The 23,289-nt window shown below is 39.2% G+C and overlaps 1 protein-coding gene across 4 annotated transcripts in view; it reads left to right on the top strand.

The window, feature by feature from the left end:
• Positions 1 to 3,296: 3,296 nt before the first annotated feature.
• The window catches only part of LOC111582038 (neurexophilin-4), a 135,605-nt gene continuing 115,612 nt past the window's right edge, over positions 3,297 to 23,289 (top strand). For 3 of the 4 annotated variants that reach the window (XM_055011042.1, XM_055011039.1, XM_055011038.1), the window contains exons 1-2: positions 3,297 to 3,354; positions 5,700 to 5,862. The gene's annotated coding sequence lies outside the window, so the exon portion shown is untranslated. The remainder of the gene's footprint in view (positions 3,355 to 5,699; positions 5,863 to 23,289) is intronic. The other variant, XM_055011041.1, reaches the window with a different exon arrangement.

Below are 23,289 nucleotides of genomic sequence, written 5' to 3'. Positions count from 1 at the left end.
AGGATTCACGAATTACAATGAGCGTCTTGCTTTTGGGGCAGGTAGGTTGCCGGAGGAGGAGGAGGGGAGGCGGAGGTGTGGATGCTCGGATAAAAGTGAGCATACATTTGGAAACAACAATACGACTGACTTATGCTAAAACAAGTGGCTTCAAATCGATTATGGAGGCCTATTGTAGGCTCCTAAAGCATCATCAATAATATGTGGTGTCCCTGGAAGTTTGGAACAATAAGCAAAGGAGTTGAATCAAACTGACCCCTGGAATCAATCCTGCTAATTCAGGGTCTTGTTATTGAATACACAATCACAAGAAGATTCATACTGTACTGACATCCATCATGTTTTAGAAAAATTTCAGCAATCTTCTTTGTGCAAATTTATTTATTTAGATATTTAAAAAGAAAGATTTTATTGCCACTGTTGCTTTCTAAATGTTCTACTATCTGCTTTCTTTTCGCCATGTAATTGACATTTTCCAAACACTACAGTTCCACCTTGTTCAATTTCCTCTGCAGAAATTTTAGCTATTTTAATTAGATTTTTGTTGTTGTTCTTTGTTTTTCCACATCAGGTTTTGGTGGTTTGGGCCCATAAATGTGATATCAGAACATCCAAAACTTGGCTTACTTGAGTAGCTACTTTCCCATGATTTTTTTTCTACTTTAATCTTTGACAAAGATCTGTACAATAAAGATGAGATACCACTTCATTTTCTTTTTAAATTTTTCAGCTGTAATGCAATATGTATGAAAGCATTATTTTTAAGTAAATCTGTCCATCAATTTGCACAGAACATCTGTGCCTTTGAGTGGGATTGGTTGGCAGAGCCAGAAATACTGAAATGGTTTCAGGCTGAGCGCTCTCAGAAATGTTTGTGGTTCCATTTAATTTAGATTTAATTTAGAAAATGCTTTGTTCTAATTTGCTGAGAAAAAACAAACAAACAAGGAAACGTGAATTACAGGTTTAAACAAGAAAACAACAGCAAAGTGAAAGTGTTACTAACGAAAAGAAAACTGATTTCTGTGCAGTTAGAGTAAAATATTCAGGCTTGCAGAGGAAAATCGGAAGGATGTGCTGGTGAGTTGGAGAGGGGGGACTTCTGGAACCTGAAGGTGGTGCGTAAATGGAGTTGACCAGAAGATGGCTTTCATTAAAAGTTTATTTTCTTCACTGAAGCCAATTTCTACAATTAGAGTAGGGAGGTCAGCAGACTGAACACCTGAGGAGCCTGTTTGTTTCGAAACTAGTGCAAAAAAACAAAAAAAAAATCAGCTGAGTTCATTGTTAAAATCAGATGAAGTTTTATTGCACTTCATGGCACGACACACTGTGGTACCAGTGGGGTACAGTTCTGTGTGATTCAGAGACTGTTGGGTATTTTGTGGCCTTTACCATCCGATTGTTCCACGGAGCTCGGTCGTGCTTTAAACTAGTTCTACTTCCACAGTGTTTACATTATAAGTGGTCCTGAAACGTCACACTGCAGGAATACCAGTGGAACATTTTCCAGAATATTAGTACAAGAAAATGATTTTTTGGGGAGGGCAGATCCTGTACTGTCGACTTTAACTGATGCTCTGGTGCCTTCATTTGTTGTCCGCTGGTGGATCAAGTGTTCATATCCTTCCTTTAATTAGAACTACCAAAAGTGCTATCACTAAGCTGTACTAAACGAAAAATATTCACCATTCAGAACAATGAACCCCATGGATCCCATACAAGCATTGTGATTAAAAAGTTCAGAAATAGGAAAAACTTGATTTCAAGTTGGCTGCTGAAGTTGTCTTGTTGTGCAGCGATTCTCTGCTCTCAGTGCTCCTGCCACACTTGCCACAGAATCTCCTCTGCCATGGATGTCCTCTACTGCATCAAAACAGTGACCATTAAACTTTAGTTTCCTTTTGGGGAAGAAAAAGGGTGGGTGCAAAGCAATTATTTTGTTGATGCAATATTTGGGTGTCAAAAGCACTCACCTGTTTTCAGCGTGTTCTGATGAATCCAGCTGCTATTGTGCTACAGTTAGAATAATGTGTGCCAAATGTCCTACCATAGATGTTTAAGGACATTACAGTAGAACTCAGTGTTGACAGTTTGGCCCTGGAGGGTAAATTTACAATGCACAATCCTGTAAATGTCAAAGAAAACAACAAACTAACAGCAGTCCTCCACCGTGAAGACTGTTCGATCTCTGGATGGTAGCCAGACACCGAACTCTTGTCCCCAGTGATGACATAGTGTTGATAAGAAGTTTGGTTCCTCCTCTGCAAGAGGTTATAAAAACACATATAACATGGATCCCAATGTTGATTGCAGAACATTGTGCTGAATCTTGACTCTTTAAAATTATTATTCTGCCAAAGAAGCAGCGGAGTTATGTGGTGATGGGCGTATGTTTGTCAGTCTGTTTGTCTGACTAGTAGCAACATTACTCAACAACGAAATAACAGATTTGGATGAAATTTTCAGGGAAGGTCAGAAATGACACAAAGACCAAGTGATTAGATTTTGGCAGTGATGCGGTTTATAGTCTGGATCCATAGATTTGTTAAAGATTTCTGTATCATTGCCAGATAAAAGCACAGTGTCACTGTAACTATGACAAGTGAACACTATGTCAGCTGCCTGCTGACGATCACACCATTGTGATCTTACTACAAATCCACCACTGAGGATTTATGTGGTCTTATCCGTCGGAAATGATATGACTGAGCAGCCTTGGGGGAGTACTGCGCTCTCTGAGTGCTTTTCTTGTTGTTCATGTGACAGATGGATTTTGATTAAGAAGGGGGTGGTTTCATAAATAAGCAATAGAAACGGAAAATTCATCTATAAATTCTATGTCATGTAAAAAACAGAAAAAATGCTATAAATACTCTTGAATATTAAAAGCAGTATAAAAATCTGATTTTGTAAAGAGGTTAAAATGCTAGTTGTAGTGTATTTAGGAGGCGGACACGCGCGTTCATTCATTCCATGCTCTACTGCCATGCTTCACTTTATAACAACAACGGTGTGCATGCGCAACGCAGCAAACCTGAACTCTACGTTGTTCACAGTAGTACAAAAAGCTTCTGCGGCCATAACATTGTTCAACCGCTATGTGGTCAATACACCACACTAGTTTAAAAAGGGCTGAAAAGTCTTTAAAAACTGTTAAAATGTATCAGTAAACTGAGACGTCGTCAGGATCTTTGATCCATTTATTCAGACTTGAGGATTAATGATCACGATTGATTGCTCATGCCTGCGGAAGCCGGAAGGGGGAGCTCTCCACCGTGATGCTCCATTCGGATTGAAGCTGTCAGAGGAAGCGTCGCTGTCTGAGCATTCTCTCTCTATCCCCTTCTTCAGGTATGAATTGTATGAAATGTAGTTGTCAGGATGTTTATATGTGTTTTGTTAATGTACTGAGTGAATTGTGAGTGTTTTTGGAGCGTTATTCTGCCTTTTGAAGAGTTAAAATACTTAAATTAGTTGTCTGCTAAACAGCTAGCTAAAAGTGCATTCTAGCCGCTAACATGCATGTGTGCGGCGCGTGGACATGAGCAGTATGTTGCTAGTATTGATAAAAAGGCCAAACATGCAGTTTAAGGTTGTGTTTTTATGTGTTTTGGAAATGCATGTGCTACTGTGTTTATTTCAGAAACAAGACTATGTTATCTACAGTGCTGTGATTATTTTCTAGTCCTTGTTTATTACTCCGCCAAGGAACATAGCCGAGTTATGTGATGATCAGCATCCATTTGTCTGTCTGTGCACAACATTATTAAAAAATGGACCAATGGAATTGGAGGAAATTTTCAAGGAAGGTTAGAAACGACACAAGGACCACCTCATTAGATTTTGGCAGTGATGCAGGTTATGGTCTGGATCTACAGATTTGTTAGGGATTTCCACATCATAGCCACACGGTTACTGTAACTGTGACAAGTGCAGCAGCCACTACGTCAGCTGCCTGAGCAAATCGGGCTTTTCAGGGCTTATCCATCGGAAAGGATACAAGGAAGAATTGACTAAACTGTGGGGGTGTTTCTGAATCCCATGAATTCCCACTGCCCACTACATATTTAGGTCACATGATTCGATATCTGTACATAATGTATACATGCGTAGCACACACCTGTGCTCCATGCATGGTCATTTAGTTTGTGGGTACATCTATAAATAAATAAATGACCACATTCTACCTTGCCGTGATTTCTGATCATCACTAACTAATAAAACAAATGCTTTATTTCTGCAAAAATATGCTGCATTTCTGACAATGCCGTATGGGGGAATGAAAAGCCTTGGCAGAGTACTGAGCTCTCTGAGTGCTTTTCTTGTTGTCATTTGTTTAATTGTTACTAATAACCAATAGATTTTATTTTGATATGATAACGAGCTGGTTACTAGAACGAAAATGTATATTAGTTGTTTGAACACTTATGTGAGGAAAATTGTTGTTTGTACATATGTTTATTATTTGTAAATAAATTCGGACTGAAGCTGCTGGAAGAAGAATTGCATGACCTGAGCGTATCCACTTCTTCAGGCCGTAACATTCACACTTGTTGCATGCACGTGACCAAGCCACATTTGTTAGCGTGCATCAGAAACAAAATTAAAACTTTCTGATTGCACATCATGCTTGATATATCACTGAGTAATTAATACTAACTTGTTAAATCCAATAAATTTCATATAACTCATTGTGCAAATCAGCAATTTGCTGCACAGTACACATTCTGTGTTCAGATCCTTTATTTGAGGGAGTGATTCTTCTTTCAGGACTGGCAAATTTTTGATAGATGCAGTGTCAAGGGTAACAAAGGAGATTCACAGTGAAAACACTTGAGATGACTAAATTATGGTGTTGAAGTGTAAGATCCGTTTTATTCTTTCAGCTGGTTTTTACTTCTGCACATACTAATTAGTATCATCATCTAAATCTGTGTGTCACCTTCAAAGAAACTAATTACCGAAGCTGTCAGAACTGTAGTGGGTTAAAAAGTAAAATAGTTCTCTCCGAAATATAGCGAAGCAGAGCTATCAAGTAGCAAAAAATGAAAATACCCCAGCAAAGTACAAATTTTATTTAAGTGCGGTTCTTGAGTAAATTCTAAAGCTGCTTGTACAAAACATTTAGATTTACTTAAGATGGTTGTTTAATATGACAAATACCACAACTGCTATGATATAGATTATATTTCATTCTTAGTAAAAACCTTCAAATTGTTTGTCATTTCAACCAATTATCGTTTTCTGTATTATTGTATTATTGTATTATTGATATTGATATTGATTTACTTTAAAATTTCAGAAAAATGTAATTTCCCAAAGCTTAGATTTACTTATTCAAAACTCCCATTTTTAAAAAAATATCTAGCAGGTACAACACCCAAAGATATTCAGCTCACCACAGAAGATCTCAATTTGTCAAACTGAAGCCCCTGAAAATTGAGCATTTTTGTGTTTTAAATGCTCAACCAATCAGCCATGAAAAGAGTTATTTTTCTGTAATTTGACTAACTGATTGATTGTTCCAAATAAATAATTTAAGCTATAACACTCTGTTACTGTTTGATACATTTTGCATGTTTTTGATAACTTTGAACTGAAATATAAGGCGTGATTAAAAGTATGTAAAATTTGTATTTCACCACAGTTTTATTTAAATGGACTTACGTACCACCACTGTGTTTTCACACTGACAGTCCTTTTCCAGGACCATGGATGAGCCTCACACATCAGAGACCTGGATGTTGCTGCTAAACTCGAAAACAAACCGAATTCACGACAAAAAACCGCTGATGACGGAACAAATATTATCCTACGGTGGTTCAGCACCAGCACTCACTGTGTTCTTCTGTTTCAGTGGTGAGTAAAACTTTTTTTTTTTTTAAATGTTGGCAACATTGCAAGTCTGCTGTCTTTTGCAGATTCATTTGTACTTCACATACATCTGGCTGTTCATGCTGTTGAATCATGGATGTAATATTAGTCAAGGATGTGTGATACATATTTGTTGCAAAGGGAATGGGGAAAAAAAAAACGACTGAGGCCACTGTTAGATGCAATCTTCCTGAATGCAAATAAGCGGAAGTGAAAGCACAAGAGGATGTGAAATGACTCCTTTAAATTATACCTTTTCTTCCAGTGAAGTTATGTCCTCAATGAGTATCGGATCATCTGAGTGTGTGTGTCAGTGGCATGATCAATGTGTGCGTCCTTGTTTTTGTGCACAGGGGATGGTTTGCATTGGAGAGAGCAGCGTGTGTGTGTGTGTGTGTGTGTGTGTGTGTGTGGATGATACCATGTCTGGCTGTGATTCAGGTGTTGTGGAAGAGTGACTATAGTTAGTCCATAACTCATGATGCTCTCCATTCAGAAGACACCTTAGGGCCCGCATTACACCCAGTGAGACTCAATCACAGCCTACGCTAAATCGATAATCCTGGAGATAGTTGGTGGGAGGGAGAGAGAAAAAGATGGAGAGAAAGTGGCTGGGGGAGAGAGAAAGGAGGGAGGAGGAGAAAAGAAGATGGGATGAAGAGTGGGAGGGGGGGAGAACAGGGCCAGGATGGAAAGATGAAAGATGAGGACTGGTTTTCCCACAAACTCCCAAAGGCCCCTTTGCTGACTGTGATTTTATATGAGGATGTGAGGACATTCTTGAGGTGATCGGAGAGAGAAAAGAGAGGAAGGAGAGAATGAAAATGAGAAAAAATGGAGGAAATAAAGGAAAATGTTGAGAGCAAGTGGAGATGAACTGAAACAAGACATCTGGTCTTTGAAAAATCTAAACGCTTTACAGGTTTTGCTTAAACTTGATTCATGAAATCTTAACTCAGCCTGTTAAGAAATCCATTTTATTCTGTTTATTTTATCTTTTATTGCTTTTGTGTATTTACATTTAAAAAAAATATATCTAGAGAATAGTACTACCATGCATTACTATGCATTATCTTCCATTTTTTGCCATATCACTGGCATTGTGAATCCCATGAAAACATCAGAACTAACAATGTGCTAACCCATCTGTCACTGCTTTACCACTTCTCTATGCTGTCACTTTAGTCCACAGTGACTTAAGTACTTTTAAATATGTTCATCTAAAGAAAATGGATCATAAATATATTGTTTCATGTAGAAACGAGGCTGTTTTCTACAAATGTTACTCAAACCAAACATGAACAGTGTAGTTGCTGGGGGCTGTTTTAAAGACATGTCTGGTAGTATTGGTTCAAAATAAACCACAGTAACCCGTGTTTGGCGAAATGAACCAGTGTGAGCAGGCTACTTGGCTTCAGTGCTTTTGTACTAACACGGTGGGGAAGAGAAGAGGGCGATAAGTGGGGGAAGTGGTGCTGTGGTGAGATTCGATCACAGGCTGGTGGGAGCTGGCAGGACGCTTTCTGTAAGACATCTGTGGGCACAACAGGGCAACATCAACAGGTTGGCTCAGAGATGGGCACAAGGAAACCGTGGAAAATCTCCATCTGTCTCTTCCTTTTTCCTGCTGTATTTCCTCATCTCTGCATCACCCCTGCGCTCTGTCTTCATCCTCTTTCCCTTCATTTACTGATATCCTCTGATTCTCATTCTCGAGCATCCTGGTTACTCCTCCTCCCCACCACCCTCTTTCTTTTTCTCTGTCTCTCTGTCTCTGAGGCATATGCCCCCCTCCTCTGATTCCTTTCTCCCTCTCCCTCTCTCTGTCTCCATGACTTGCTGTTGTTTTTGAGTGATGTGCGGCTGATGGCAAACGCTGGGCGATGACAGATGGATGTGACAAGCAGATGGTTTTGCTTGTCGTCTCTTTAATCACACAAATTCAGTCGGCCATGAAGTCGGAGCTCTGTCTTGTCAAAGCAACACAAAGTGGAGACAAATTTATCCAGTGCGCCATAGATTTTGATACAGAAAATGTGTAGGCATTTGTGGAGAAAAGAGGCTAACCATAAATGGGGGTCCTCGTGTTGAGGTCTGATGTTATTTTATTGTGCCGACTGCTGCTTGGTTGTACGGCAAGTGGTTGAACTTTTGATATGACGGCTATCGTGATGTGAAAGTGGGTAAAGCAGGATAAACAAGTGCCTCTACCACTGAAGAATTATGTGTGTTAAATGCAGTGTTATGCTAAAATGTTTGGTATGGACAGACGCACCTTGGTGCAGCTACACATCTGTCTGCACTTAATTTGACAACATCTGTTCCCTGAAAATATCCACAGGGTGTATGAATTTCTATCACAATTCTGTACATATTGTGATATAACTTTGTGGAGATTCAACTGAGGAACATTTTGTAGAATAAAATAACCACATTTATTCTCTGTGAATAAAATACCTGGCAAATTGAGGTCCTTTATCACATCTGAAAATCCTGTCAATCAAGCATTGCATTAAGATAGTCCAGCTTCGTAATTGGCAGCTTTGCCCTCAGTGACTTCAAACAAGTGGAAATATGTAACCTTTGTAAAATTGATCCTGTTAAAAACCCACAGTTGATACATTTTCTCATGTCTATCATCATATTACCCAAAGCTATTGTCTGATTTAACTGCAGATGCACTGATACCACTTTCTGTCAGAGCAAGTACATATACTTACTGGGTTCTTGCTGATACAGAGTATCAGTATGAGTACTTAATAACAACGTCACACTTTTAGCAGTGAGGTTTCTTTATATCATCAAATGCCTGCCATGTCTTGGCTCATGGGCAAACCCCAAAACCACTCTTCATGTAGAACGACTCTCTGTGGAGTAAAATCTGCATCACTCTACTGCACAGCTTAACCGATTGGAACCACCGGATGGACTACAAATGTAGTTTACCACCACTGAGTGAGAATGTGTGAGTGAATGAATAAGGGATTCATTGTAAAGCGCTTTGAGTGCCTTGAAAAGCGCTATATAAATCTAATCCATTATTATTATTATTATTATTATTTGAACACACTGGTGGCATTCTTTCCATCATGGAAAACAAATATTCTTCAGAAAGTTCTTCCCAACTCTGTTGCAGAAGTTCCCATTAATCTGTGGTACTTGTAGGTTTCTTTGCTTTCACTCTTCTGTCCAATTCATCCCAAACCAGCTCCATGGGGTTTAAGTCTGAAGACTGTGCTGCCACTCCATGTTTTGAAGCTTCCCGTCTTGTTCTTTCTTCCTAAGGTAGTTCTGGCATAGCTTGGACTGATGTTTTGGGTCATTATCTTGCTGTAGGATGAACCCCTGACCAACTGTTCTCATACCAGAGGGTACTGCATGGTGCTGCAGAATGCTGTGGTAGCCGTTTAGGTTCAGGGTTCCTCTCACTCTGTACAAGTCACCAACCCTGGATCCAGCAAAACAGCCACAGACCATCACACTTCCTCCTCCATGTTTGACAGTTGATGTCACACACTGAGGAACCATCCTTTTGCCTACTCGACGGTGTAAAAAAATCATGCGTGATGAACCAAAAATTTCAGAGCGAGCCTCTTTTTCTTATTCTGACGTCTTAGCAACGGCTTTCTTGTTGCAACTCGACCTGTCAAGCCTGCAGCTCTAAGTCTTCTCTTCACATTTGAAACTGAGACTTCTTACTACGACCACTATTAAGCTGTGCTTGAAGCTGTTGACTCTCAGGAACTTGTCTTCTGAGTCTGTTGTGGCTTTGGGTCTTCCAGACCTCTTCCTGTCAGTTTCCCCCAGTTTCTGAGAGCCTTTTGATGGTGAAGAAAACTGACACCTTGACTTTCTTTGCAATTTCTCTGTAGGACAGACCTACATTTTTAAGTGTTATGATGGTCTGTCTCCTCGCCATTTTTATAGCAACACACTACTTTCTGCAGTACAGTGCTGTTTAAATAATGCTCTGGAGGGTATGGTACCTTTGTACCATTTCAAGCTATTCATTGGACTTGAACTACTTGAATTTCAATTTTAAAAAAAAAAGGAAAAATTGGGACGTTCTACAACTTTTGACTGGTAGTGTATATGTGTAGTTTTTTTCCCCCACTGAATTCAGTATTACATCACAGGTAAGCGTTTGTAAGCTGCATTGACTGATTCCTCTGCTCCTTTCTGCTGCTCAGGGCATTATGAGCTTCCACTAGCTGCTCTGTGAAGGTTTGTTCCTGTATCTTGCGCTTTGACTCACAAATGTTTTTACACTTTGTGCCTGGCCTGTAGGATTGAGTCAGTGCAGTTAGTTTTTCTTCTATTTTAGCTTCTCCTGACTCGGAACAGGCATTTGGGGGATGATTACACATGACAGCAAGCATGATCGGTCCTCATACTGTTAAGGCAGTCCATGTGTATGCTACCTTCTTTCACAAAAATCTATACTTTTGTCTTTGACTATCTCTCTCTAAAATTCCTAAAGTAAAATAAGCATGCACACCAGGATTTCATGCAGATAAAATCTAATAATATCAACAGTATGATATAAAGTGGAACATGTGTGATGAAAACATGAAAACATTCTCTATTCCGGGAAAACATTTTAGTCTCCACTGAAAAACGAGTTTGATTTTCAGCCACGGATTTAAAATGACCTCAGACAATGGTGGTGTGACAGTTGACACTGAGCGACAGACTGGACAGGTCAATAGTCCATCACAGGGTGACACAGAGAGCCAGAAAACCAACACAAAGACATTCACACTATGACCAATGTCCAATCACCTACTCACCTATTAACCTACCGTGCATATCTTTGGACTGTGGGGTAAAACTGGAGCCTTACGATTTTTTTTCCCATTCAAAAAACTTGAAAAAAAATCATCATCTGAAGATTTATTGTTAGTATTTAAGTTATGCAGTCCTTTTTTATAGCATCATGTACTGAATCAAAGGGATTTTACCCGTTTACTTATGAATTCTAGCTGAGTGTTTTAGATGTATAAAAAAAATTAAAAATCCCGTCCATGTGAAGCTTATGATGTTCATTAAGTTTTGGCGGTGCTGATGCTCACTGACCTCTGTGGCATTTTCTGTTGTCGTTAATGGTGTTTTAGGATGTCATTATATTGAAAAAAGTTTTAAATATTCTTCCCCCTCATGTATGCAAATGGCACTGGACAGAACTGTAGAAACACATTTTAATATGTCATAGTCTAGTGTGACGGGACCACCAACAGCACCAGAAGAAATAACCATACAGCTGAATTAATGCTTTTGTGGTGGCACAAATCAAAACAAATTATTAAAAACCTCAGAAATGTGGTATTTATTGCAGGTTTGCTTGATTATATGGCCACATGGTAATGATAAGTAGATACCTCAGACTTTATATGCTTAAGATATGAGTACTGTGTCTCACATTCTGAATGACAGCATTATAATTTACATTAACCTGGTGTATTTGCTGCCTGCACTACACTCTTACTCACTGTTAACTCAGTATTCAGGGCAATGTAAAGTACTGCACCTTTATGACAACAGCACAACCATGAGAACAAGTAGAGAGAGCTCAAGTGTCAAACAAAATGGAACTGGTGTCTCCAAGGCTGGAAAAAAATTACGTACAATAGATATTTTACTACTTACATTTTCAATTTGTATCCATATCCATTGACTCTTGGGTGCTCCTGCAGTTCAGCACAGTTCAGCCAAAAAGTCACAGAAAGAAAGTGTAGATTAGGATTTAGGATTAGGATTTCTTTTCTTTTTTTTTTTTTTTTTATTTAATGAAACGGCATACAAGTAGCTCATGGTCTGGTGGAAAGTTAAAAATCGTGTGACTCATCCTGTTTTCACAGTTTCTTTCTAAGTTAGTGTGTAATTTTGGAATTATTGAAAAAAAGATAATATGCCTTTTAAACCAGATGATGAAGAAATAAAGGAAACTTTTCTGGTGTTCTGTCAACTGTTACAGACAGACAGACACACACACACACACACACACACACACACACACACACACACACACACACACACACACACACACACACACAAATGGCACTCGAATACAGACTGTAGACAAGATGGAATGCAATTAACACCTAAATGATCAACTCAGCAGAAAAAGCTGGTTATTGTCTGATGGGGTGTAATGTTGAGCACAATAACAGGCCCAAACACATCCACAGAAACATAATCCACACCACCGCAGTCTGTCTTCACACCGACAAGCAGACAGACCAAGTGATTTCTGCTGGTGCAGAAAAATAATCTATCATTTACCTCCATCCTTTCCAGGCTCCTCTTCTTCTTCTCTCTCCATCCCACCATCAGCCCTTTGCCTTGGTGTCATGACTACCATGGCTCTCAATCTCAAGGTTAGACTGGCAAGGTCAAATTGACTTTAGATTAATTAACTGTCAATTACGGGAGTAATTGTTTCATAATGTGGCGTGCCCCCGAGACAAGGTGTGTGTGAGCAGGGCCAGCACTGTCAGAGCTGGTTTAAGCCGATAAGCTGGTGAGTGAAGCCTCTCGAAAGCGAAAGGATACAGGTGTGTGTTTGTGCGAGAGGACAGAGATCTGTAAGATGTGTGTGTTTACGTTGAGAGAAAGACAGCGATAGAGGCCTATAATGAGAGAAGCGAGTGATGCATCCACCATTATCCCATAACAGCGACGCTGCTGGACCCGAAGCTCTCCTCGCTGCCATCAGGCAGCAGCAGGTCACCCTGAGGTGGCTCCATATGCATCACACACACATGCAGGCACACACACCCGAGGTAGCCACACATGCACACAGAAAACTTTCACACCGGGGTTGTATTCTTCACTCAAATCAACATTCATCAGCTCATACGGAGGCTGATGAATGGATGTCTCCACCGCCACAGTCGACGAAGAAAAGGAGAGTGGAGCTCAGAGAGGGAGAACAGTGATGAAAACAGAATGAAAATGAGCAACGGAGAAGGAAAAACAACTAAAAAGAAAAAAGACATGAATAAAAGAGAGAGGGGGGAGGCCGTGCCGTGAACGCTGATGAAATGGTGATTGCCTCTTGCTTGCTAATGGTTGGCCTGGAGGGGTGTCAGAGAATGACATGTGCAGCTAAGCTCTTCCCTCTGCATTTGTCTTTCCTCTTCCCAATATTATCACTGAGGTTTGCCTGTGCAGACAATTGCAGATGGTCCGTTGAGGGAACACGGGACGAATCAATAGGAATTCAATATTTTGTTAATTGTGTAAAATGGCAAACGTTGCAAATATCTGATATTCAGCTTTTGTTCCCCTTAGGGCGATGCAATACAGAGCCACAGCCTAACTCTGAGTTTATAGAACAAGTAAAGGTCTTTTCATTATCAGGTTTTATTACCGCTTTTTCTTCAAACTCCAGGACAGATGCATTTTCTTAAAATGAAAACTGCTTTTTTGCAACCATTTAAAAAAAGCGCTACAAGAAAAAAAGATACAATAAATTTCTGTGTGTTTTCTTGGATGATAGTGACTTTACTATTCTTCAGTTAGTGCTGAAATCAGTCTACTGGTGTGATTAAATCAAAAGGAGTGCTTGTGAGGTAAGATAATGTAGCATTCCAGTGGTACAAAATCAGCTTCTGTTTTCTTGTAAAAATCAGACTATACTTCTGCAAAATTAAAAAAAAATTCTAGAATATGTGAAAATGTAAGAGTAGACAATGTTAGATTTCTGACAAACAATTTACGCTACTACAATTAGAAACATACTATTTTTTTTAAAAAACATGATAAAATTTTGACTCCCTTTTATGTTAAAAACAAAAAAAAAGAAAATAAAACATCTCACATATATCAGCAATCGCAAGATTAAAAACAGCCATTTAAAAACAACAATATCAGAAATAGAGTAACATAATAGCAAAGCAGCGGTAAAAAATGTACTATTATCTGTCTTAAAGGCTAACTAGCTGACTTTATGCTAAGCTAATAATGTTTTGCTACCTGAGCTCACTGTAGGTGCACTAACAGGCTAGCTTGATTTCTTCGCTGCTGTTGGCTAAAAGTCCCTGTTGTTATGACATTATTTTTTTGTCATGAATCTAAATGTCAGTGTTAATAAAGTGTAGTTAGATCTTTTATCTTTGGCCTATTCAATTGTAAATTAGTCGACAATAATTAACTGTTTTAAAGAAAAGAAAAATTTCAAATAATGTGTTTTCTGGGTCAATATATAATTGAGGGACTTTTGAAGTCCATGGGATATATCTTGCATACATTTTTTTTAAAAAGTAAAAGTAATTTTTTATGTTCATTATGTCTTTACAAATTCCATAATTATTTATTACGAAAAAAATCACTTATTAATGACTGATTATCACTAAAATGTCAACTAAATAACCGCCCGAATTCAATAACAACCACCTTCTAATTAGCTAAACAATAATAAAATGAGCTAATTCAAAAATTGTTTTGATTGTGTTCTTTTTATTAAGTTGAGATAATCATGACAGATATTTCTTTTTTGGCAATATATCACATTCTATATGGAAAATAACATTGTATCTGTGTCAGAGAAATCACTTCCAACTAAGTTACCCATTTGGAAAACACATTTCAAGGAAATGTGTTAATTCCAGATCACATGACCTGCTCCACATGATGTCATTTCCTCCTGAAGAAAAGCCTGGCCAGACTCCAAGGCTTTCTAAATAATTAATATAAAGTAGTGTGTGAGTCAGGTGTGGATTTATTGCATGTCAACAGGTTTACTACAGTATCTTTATAAATAACTTTCAATTTCAATTTTACTAAATTGTATATATTATATTTTAGAAGAATTTTTCTCTAAAAATGCCATGTGGTGTTTGGTTATAGGCGGCCATGTTGATTTTAGGCCTGAAAATAGCAAAAAATGTCAACTGATACCTGTCAACTATGTTACAAAAAGTTCCGCAATTATATATCGACACACCTAACATTCATGTTGCAGTTAAAGTCAGAGAGAACATAGTTATCTTTATTTATCTATATTAATCTTATGCATATATAGCAAATTTGTGTCGATCAAATACACTTGTGACTTAAAATTACCCACAGGGGCATCTTCCCCAGGCAGTGAGCAATAAATAAACTGTAGTCCGTTTTGATTCAGTTGCACTTTAAGCTGGTTTACTTAAGCATAGATCGTTTGTACATATTAATCTCCCAAAAATCTGTCTTTAAAAGAAAATAGACATTGTTCTTAGAGATTAATCTTACACTATGTGTATTAACATCTATCACTGAAATAAAAATGCTACACATTCTGATACTGATGTGTTTAGTTTTGCCAGTAAAAATGTGCTTTCTGGTAACAAAATGTAGCCCTAGCAATAATTATCCCCTCTAAGGACAAAAGAAAGACCTATCAAACCTGACATCCAAGCTGTCGCTTAAACATCTACTTCATGAGCCTGATTTGATACACCACTTAAATAACAAGAAGTACAAATTAAAACGAACCAGACTAATTAGTGTGATCCAGTTGATCAGAAGAGCAGCTGGCAGTTTGTAGCCGCCCACAGACAGCTACACTGCACGTTACCTCGGGGGAACATCATCCTTTTTTAAAAAAATTCCCAGCTCCCACAATTAACGTTCATTCATTAAACCGGAGTATGTCTCTTTTAAGAAAATCAAGAACATTAGAACTGAGAATGAAAACTGAGAACAAATACCAAAGTTAAATGAGTCATCTGCTTGTAAAGAAAAGCAAACACCTTTCTTTGAATTTAACTGCTTGCAGGTAATAATTTTAATGTTCATATAATAATGAAAACACACAATTACATTTACACATGTAAAAAAATATAATGATAAAGGACTGATTTCATTTTGACACACATTTAAAAGGACGTAAGTAAAACCAGGAGGGAAATGGAGGGCAGCTATGATGACATCGCCGCACCGCACTAAGGTTAAAGGCCTCTACACACTGTGCGATTTTAACAGTCTTAGAAATTCACAGCTTGCTACACTGTACGACATGAATCTAATAATCTTTGGGCACGACGTGAAGTTTGCTCTGTGCAGATTGCACAATGAAAACGCAGCTGAATCGCAGCCTGCGATGCACGCGAGTCGACATGAATGTGCAAGAATAAAACGTCATAAATGTGCGCCGTCCATCCATGAAAAATAAACAACCGAAGCGAAACATAGAGGATCACATTATTTAAAGACATAAACTAAGTGCTGTGGCTACTATTTACAATGGTGTGTGTGTGTGCGTTTGCTAGCTGCTAATGTTAGGTTGCTAACTGGGGAACTACAGTTCCACTGCTATATCCTTCCATGCTTTGTCTGGTTGTGTTCCAAGCTGGAGGACACGTCAAAAAGGAAGGGCTTCTGCTTCCACAACTCTGCTAGGCTGTCTTTTTTTCTTTAAATCCCACGTACTTGTTTTGATGCGTTTTATCATTGTTGCCACAAATCACTTATTTGGGTTTAGCGCCAGTGTTGTGCTGATCAGTATGTCATTTCATTCTGCATTTCTATTGGTTGGTTAGTTGTTGTAGGTTGCAGCAGCAGTCACACTGTGAGATGATCACCCCAAATTTCTGACACTGTCAGAATTTTATTGCAGCTTGTCTTTGGTCGCAAGACCATGACAACGGCCGTCCTTGAACCTGTCTCACAGTGCGACGTAGGACCACCGATTTAGAGCCAAGACCAAAGAGATCGCCACCATTCTCTCATGATTGTTATCTTTTGTCTGGGACAGCCAAAAATCGCACAGTGTGTAGTGACCTTAAGGTTTCACGTGGCAGACCTGGACTAGGTATGGATGGACAGAAACCTTGTACCGGCTTTCCTGTGCAACCAGACGTCAAGTCCATCGCCCAGCAGGCCGCCAGCAGCATAGGTGAAGGTAGTGGGAGACACATGGTTACCAGCTTGTGGGTGTTCTTAGACCACCTTGCAAGGGCAACCCCTGGACCCTGCTGACTAAAGCCTCAACCAGAGGAGGTGTGTGGGTGCAAACAGAGATGACAAGAGGCTTAGTTGACTGCAAAATGGTGCACTTTTGGGGGATTTTCACAGAAGCCAATGGGAGAGAGCAACAAAATGAGACGGAGATCCAGTATCGGTGATGATATGATGGAACGGATCACGTCTGGAGATTCTTCATTATGCGTTTCCATGGCAGTGTGCATCAAATTAATTTCAGCTGAACTATCAAACATTCTATCAAGCAATTTTCCTCTTTGTACCGATACAGCATCTGTCCCTGGTACATATCTCTATCATTTAATCGCCAAGGCCTGTTCTGATACTTCCAGGACATGCTGCCTATGTGGAGATTAGCCTTTGAACAGATCCAGCGAGCTGTTTTACCCCCACAGCAGGCTCATGTTTAGAGTGCAGACATGTGAGTGGTATTGATTTTCTCATCACTTCTCAGTAGCAAATTGATATAAACATAAAAAACGGTCCAACTGTTCCTTTCATCTGGAAAAATTCCAGATGCAGACAGTTCTAGACAAACACTGGCTCACTGTACATGGCACCAGAGAATAGTCCTCCAACACTAATCCATTTCAATTACAGGATGATGCTATGAGCTTGTAATTGATTCCAACAAGAGACTCTCTTGTTAATCAACTCCATCACCCTGTGCCTTCGGACTCCTCTACATTGTTTTCTACAAGTGCTTTTAATTGTTTTTTGCGTTTTCCCAGCACTATTGAGTCACATTAGCGATTGCAGCTTTCTCCCCCCCGACTATTGACTGAAAAGCTCGTCTGTTATGCATTTGTCTGTTTGGAAGTCTAACATTACGGCCTGTTGTTCATGTGAGGCACTTTAAACAACTGAGGTGCAGTCCTGATGGCGCGGCTGGAAACTGATGGAAGCAGGCGTGTGTGTGACGATGGATGGATGGATAGATGATAGACAAATGGATGAATGATGGGGAGATAAATGGATGGGTAGATGAATTGCTGGATGGGTGCACAGATGGATGTGTTGATGGACTGATTATCTGAAAGATGGAGGGGAGGCAGAAGAATAGTGGAACGGACCAGGTGGATTGTCATCAGATGAGCTGATGAATAAATGGGCAGACAGATAGGTAGATGGCCAGGGAGAGATTGATAGGTGCTTTCCTCAGTGGGCCACCTGCATCCTCAGCATTTAGAAGAGGTTGGAGAGTAGATACTCATCTGTAATAGGGGTAATGGGGCTCAAAATAAACTCACAAACAACTCTATTTCTGTCCCTCCTCCCACCCTCTCAGCACACCCTCACTCCATCTCACACCGTCAGTAAGAACGTTTCCCATGTAGCAGTCACTCCATTTGGTATTTTTTTTGAGAGGCTACACATGCTCCAAAGTGGGGAAAAAAGCTCAAACACTGGAAAGAGAAAAATGGAGCATGCTTTGTAAAAATAACAGCCCACACAGCAAAATGACAATTCCTTTCCAAGCCATCATAACCTTGTGATTTATTTTCCTTAGATATATTAATTTGCACAGGATTTTTAAATAAAAATAAACCACCTCATGAATAAATATTAATAATTGATTAATCTACTGATTCTTTACTGAATATTTAATTCTTTTGTTTATGAAAACTTAAAAAAAAATGAAGTGCTTGTTCGAGTTTCTGAGAGTAAAACATTAAAAAACTCAAATACATCCAATCTACAATGGAAAAAAAACTGAGAGAAATGACAGCACTGAAAATGCTTGAACCAAAATTGTTTTGTCGTTTCTTCAGTGAAACTTAAGTGTTTATTAACCCTTAGATGCATAAGTGAGTCAAAAGTGACCCGGTGAGGTTGTTTTCTTGCAATATCTTTGGAATTAAATGTTTTTATCATTCACTTTTATCATATCACTTTCCAGGTATTCATCAAAAAACTTGTTTTTGATATCATTCCATTTACATTTATAAGTTAAATTTTATACTTTTAAAGAAATTGTAATATTTGTAGTACTACCCAAAGCTCTTTATCACTGATAATATCATACAAGAGGTGATGCACAAACTTGGAGGGACGGAGAGCAGCAACAGCTGGAGGAAAAGAATGGAAAAATGTCAACAGAATGGATGTTGACATTCTTCTATTGCTGCTCTGTGTGATATTCTTCTTTTTCAATTATCAAAATATTCATGATCTGTTATGAAATGAAAAATAGTCATATTTCAAACATGAATTCATTCTTGTGTGGATCAAAACAAGATAAAAACAATAATAGAAGTGATTATTTTTCACCAAAATGACAATAATGATGTAAAACACATTGATGCTAATACAGTTCATTTTTGACCCACTTATGGAAGAGTGTAGGGTCCAATCACTTGTGCGCATCTGAAGGTTAAATTCATTATTATGCCTGTGAAGTCCTTTTTTCTATTTCTTAAATATTGTTGGTGTATGATGGTTGAACATTTTCTTCTCGGTCATACATGTAAATTTCATGGACGGCTGATGTCTCAGTCACACAGAGCGCTGCTTAAAACTACTTGTTATCCTCGCACACAGTTGTGTCGCATTAGTAGGTGTTCCCATAAATGTGTTGTACATGACTGTCTTGGCAATTTGCGTGAATATACAATGTGCATATGTATTTCATATGCATGGTTGAATACTACTATTATGTTCTGTGAGCAGAAATGCGCCCGTGTGTCAGACGAAAAAGTGCGTTTGTTTGCGTTCTTCGCATATGTTTGTCAGTTTTCTGTTATGTTCGATTAGAAATGCTTCATGCTCTCAACAGTGATGGTACCAGTGTAACACATTGCTGTCATTCTCTCCTCTCGTCTCCTCTCCTCTCCTCTCTCCTCTCCTCCATCGGCTCATTTTGCTGTCCTCTCCCAACAGATGGGCTGGACACACATTGGTGGCTGAGTGTGTAAAGGAAACGATAGAGGCAGGATGGTTTAACTGGTGTGTGTGCATTTTCTGTAAGGCAGCATGTTGGTTTTTTTCCCCCCTCACTCTGTCATGTGTATGCATTAATGTATGTGTGTGTTTGTGCACACTGTGTGTTGACAGGTGGAAGTGGAGGTGGTAAAACACCAGCTACACATTCAGAATACATTTTCGTGTCTCTCACCCCTCATCTCATTTAATAGTCGTCCCGGCGACTTCTGCATTCAAATCCACTTATGTTTATGTGTTTTTGGGTTTCAGCCTGCCTGATCTTAAACCATTTAGTATTAGCTCTATTGATCATCGCTTCACTACAAATAACTGTGCAGATAACTGTCATCTGCTGGTGGGAAATGCAGGACATACAGATGGGCAGAAGAAAGTGAAGAGTCGGCAAGAATGGCAGAGGGGGAATAAAAAAAAAAAGAGAAATCGATAGAATATAAGTAATTTTTACTCCCTTGGGAAAAGTTCAGGAAAACTGCCATGACGTCTTTCTGCAAAACACGGTCATTCAAACCTGTGCAAAGTTGGAAAAGATGAAAAAAAGCAAAAAGAATTACAGATCCAGCTGCAAAATACGTATCATGTTTTTGTAGGTGCGATATGAAATCTTAGTCCAGTTTGTGACCAAATAAAATGCATTCTTTTGTGTTTCCAGTGGAAAGATTCAGGTAAATATAGGTGTTTAGGACTCACCTTACCTTGCCTAATTTATTTATTTTTTTCAGAAAACCTATACTCAAATAGTAGCATCCTTTTGTGTTTTTGGTTTGGCTTGGAAGTCTGAATTTTTTAAGCGGCAGCAGTAGGTACACGTCTTTGAGGAAACACAGGAGTGACAGACTGAAAGACTGATGGGCACTGACTGTACTGTTTCAAGTCTTTGTCTTCAGGTAAATCACTTGTATTGCTGAATGACAGAATGGTGCCAGTGATCAACAAATACCCTCAGGAGAATATAGCAGTTCTCTATAAACAGATTCTGAGAGATGAACTGTCAAATAAAACCTGATGGAAGTAGTTTTGTAGAGACTCGTCGTTCAGATTCTACACATAAAAATCGGCACTTAGGGAGCAGATATTGACAAGGTTGCTTTGTTTCCTTTGGTTAACATCAGACACCAGTAGCTACTATACAGCGATCAGAAAATTGTGTGTGTCCTCTCCTGCTGTCAAAACATTTCTGAGCCGTCGTGGAATGGACAGCAGGACCTTAGCAGTGAATCCTTTGGATCATTCAGTTGCAGCGTCAGGCCTTGATGGTTTGATCAGATTGGAGAATTTGGAGACCAGGTCAATGCTTTGGGCTCCTTCTCGTGTTCCTTGAGCCATTTTTGAGCAGTTTTTTTGCGTTGTGGTGAGGCACACTGTGGTACCAGTGATCTGGAATGATATTTAAATGTGTGGTCATGTCAAACTAAAGGCCGCTACACACTGCGATTTTAACAATCTTATAAGTTCACAGCTTGCTACACTGTACGACATGAATCTAATAATCTTTGACCACGACGTGAAGTTTGCGCCGTGCCGATTGCACGATGAAAAGCTGAATTGCAGCCTATGATGTACGTGAGTCAACGTGAATGCACAAGAATAAAAAGCGTGCGCCGGCCATAAATGAAAAATAAACAACCAAAGCAACAACGCAACGACACTAAGTACTGTGGCCACTATTTACAGCGGTATGTGTGTGTGTGTGTGTGTGTGTGTGTGTGTGTGTGTGTGTGTGTGTGTGTGTGTGTGTGTTTGTTAGCCACTAACGTTAGGTTACTAACCGGGGAGCTGCAATTCTGCCGCTATATCCTTCCATGATTCGTCCTTTTTTGTCTGGTTGTGGTACAAGCTGGAGGACACGTCAAAAAGGAAGGGCTTCTGCTGCCACAACTCTGCTAGGCTGTCTTTTTTTCTTTAAATCCCACATACTTGTTTTGCTGCATTTTGCCATTGTCGCCGCAAGTCACCTATTTGGGTTTAGCGCCAGTGTTGTGCTGATCAGTATGTCATTTCATACTACATTTCTATTGGTTAGTTAGTTGTTAATTAGTTGTCTTCGGTTGCAGCAGCAGTCACACTGTTAGATGATCACCCCAAATTTCTGACAATGTCAGAATTTTATTGCAGCTTGTCTTTGGTTGCAAGACCATGACAACGGCCGTCCTTGAACAGTGCGACATAGGACCACCGATGGTGACACTGATTGGGAAAGTGATTCTCCATTCTTCATCCAACATTTTTGTGCTTTTGGAGTGCAGTGAAGGATGTTTGGTCTATATCTAAATTAGGGCTGGACCTGGATATCCGAATAGTCGGTCGTTAGGGTGGTATCTGAATATATATTTTGAGATCCGAATATCCGGAGCCCAGAAATTGCTATTCGGGCCAGCCCTAATCTAAATACCACGTTTCAAAACACACCAATGGAAAGACGTGATAATCAGCAGATGTACAGGATTTAGAATGGCAAAGCTTTTCATTCTTCTTTCATCTTTACAATGTCACTTGTACAACACTAAAAATAAGTTAAATGATAACACAGCTCTTATATAGAGACATGTTTGGCCATGGCATTGTGGAACTCCCCTCTGTGTAAATCCTTTATGTCAACCCATTGAGTCTTTCACATTTGGGCACCTGTTGAAAAGATAGAAAATACTTTTTAAATTCCTGATATTAAAGAGTTGAGGAAATTCTGTATCTTTCCTTGTTAAAACCAGTTTAGTGGTGACATTTTTAAAAGATCAAAGCATTAATTTATTTGCTACAAAAGTGAGGAACTCAAGTTTTATATCTGTTGTGTAACAAGGTGTATGAATTTATTAACATGTCTTCTCATATTCTCTTCATATTGTACTGTGAAGCTTCATTCTTCACAGTTTTCTCTTTTCCCTCACCTGCACCTTTGATTTTTTTTTTCCATGAATTTGATTGTGGTGAAGTGGAAGGAGCAGCACAGAAGGTTGTGTGTCAGTCATGGGTGAGCAGTGCCATGCAACTTTTATGACTGGGACCGCTCAAACCTGTGCTTAACACTGGCTGCCTGCTCAGGTGGAAGGCTTTGTTTCTATGCTGTATGTGTGTAACTTTAACAAGAAGTACTCCAAAATCTTGCAAACACTCGCTTTTTGCTCTAAATATATGAACACGTGGCTGCAGACTGAAGAATTGTTGTAAAACATCTTGTACCTTGACAGGTTGTACTGTATAATGAGTACAGCATTTGTAAGTGGGGGGCTGATGGTCTCTTTTCTATACTCCAGCTTTTCATGCAAATTGTCGACTCTCTTCATGTCTCGATTTAGTATCACTGAACTCTGAGTCAGAGCTGTATGTTAACTAAATGTGTTTTCTCCTCCCATTCAAGCTGTCATGTATATGCTTGAAGCAAGTCTACACCTGCTGCATATTGGGGAAAAAAGCCTCTGAAGAGGAGCTAGATATGCACTTGAGTTTTTACGTCATCTCTCTTGAACTCCGTCTGAATTCACTGAGAAACAGCGTCTCTGTTAAATGGTG

This window comes from Amphiprion ocellaris, chromosome 5 (assembly GCF_022539595.1).
Source record: "Amphiprion ocellaris isolate individual 3 ecotype Okinawa chromosome 5, ASM2253959v1, whole genome shotgun sequence".
In the NCBI taxonomy this organism is placed as follows: domain Eukaryota; kingdom Metazoa; phylum Chordata; class Actinopteri; family Pomacentridae; genus Amphiprion; species Amphiprion ocellaris.
Note: the sequence above shows the minus strand (reverse complement) of the source record. Positions and strands in the feature narration are given on the sequence as shown.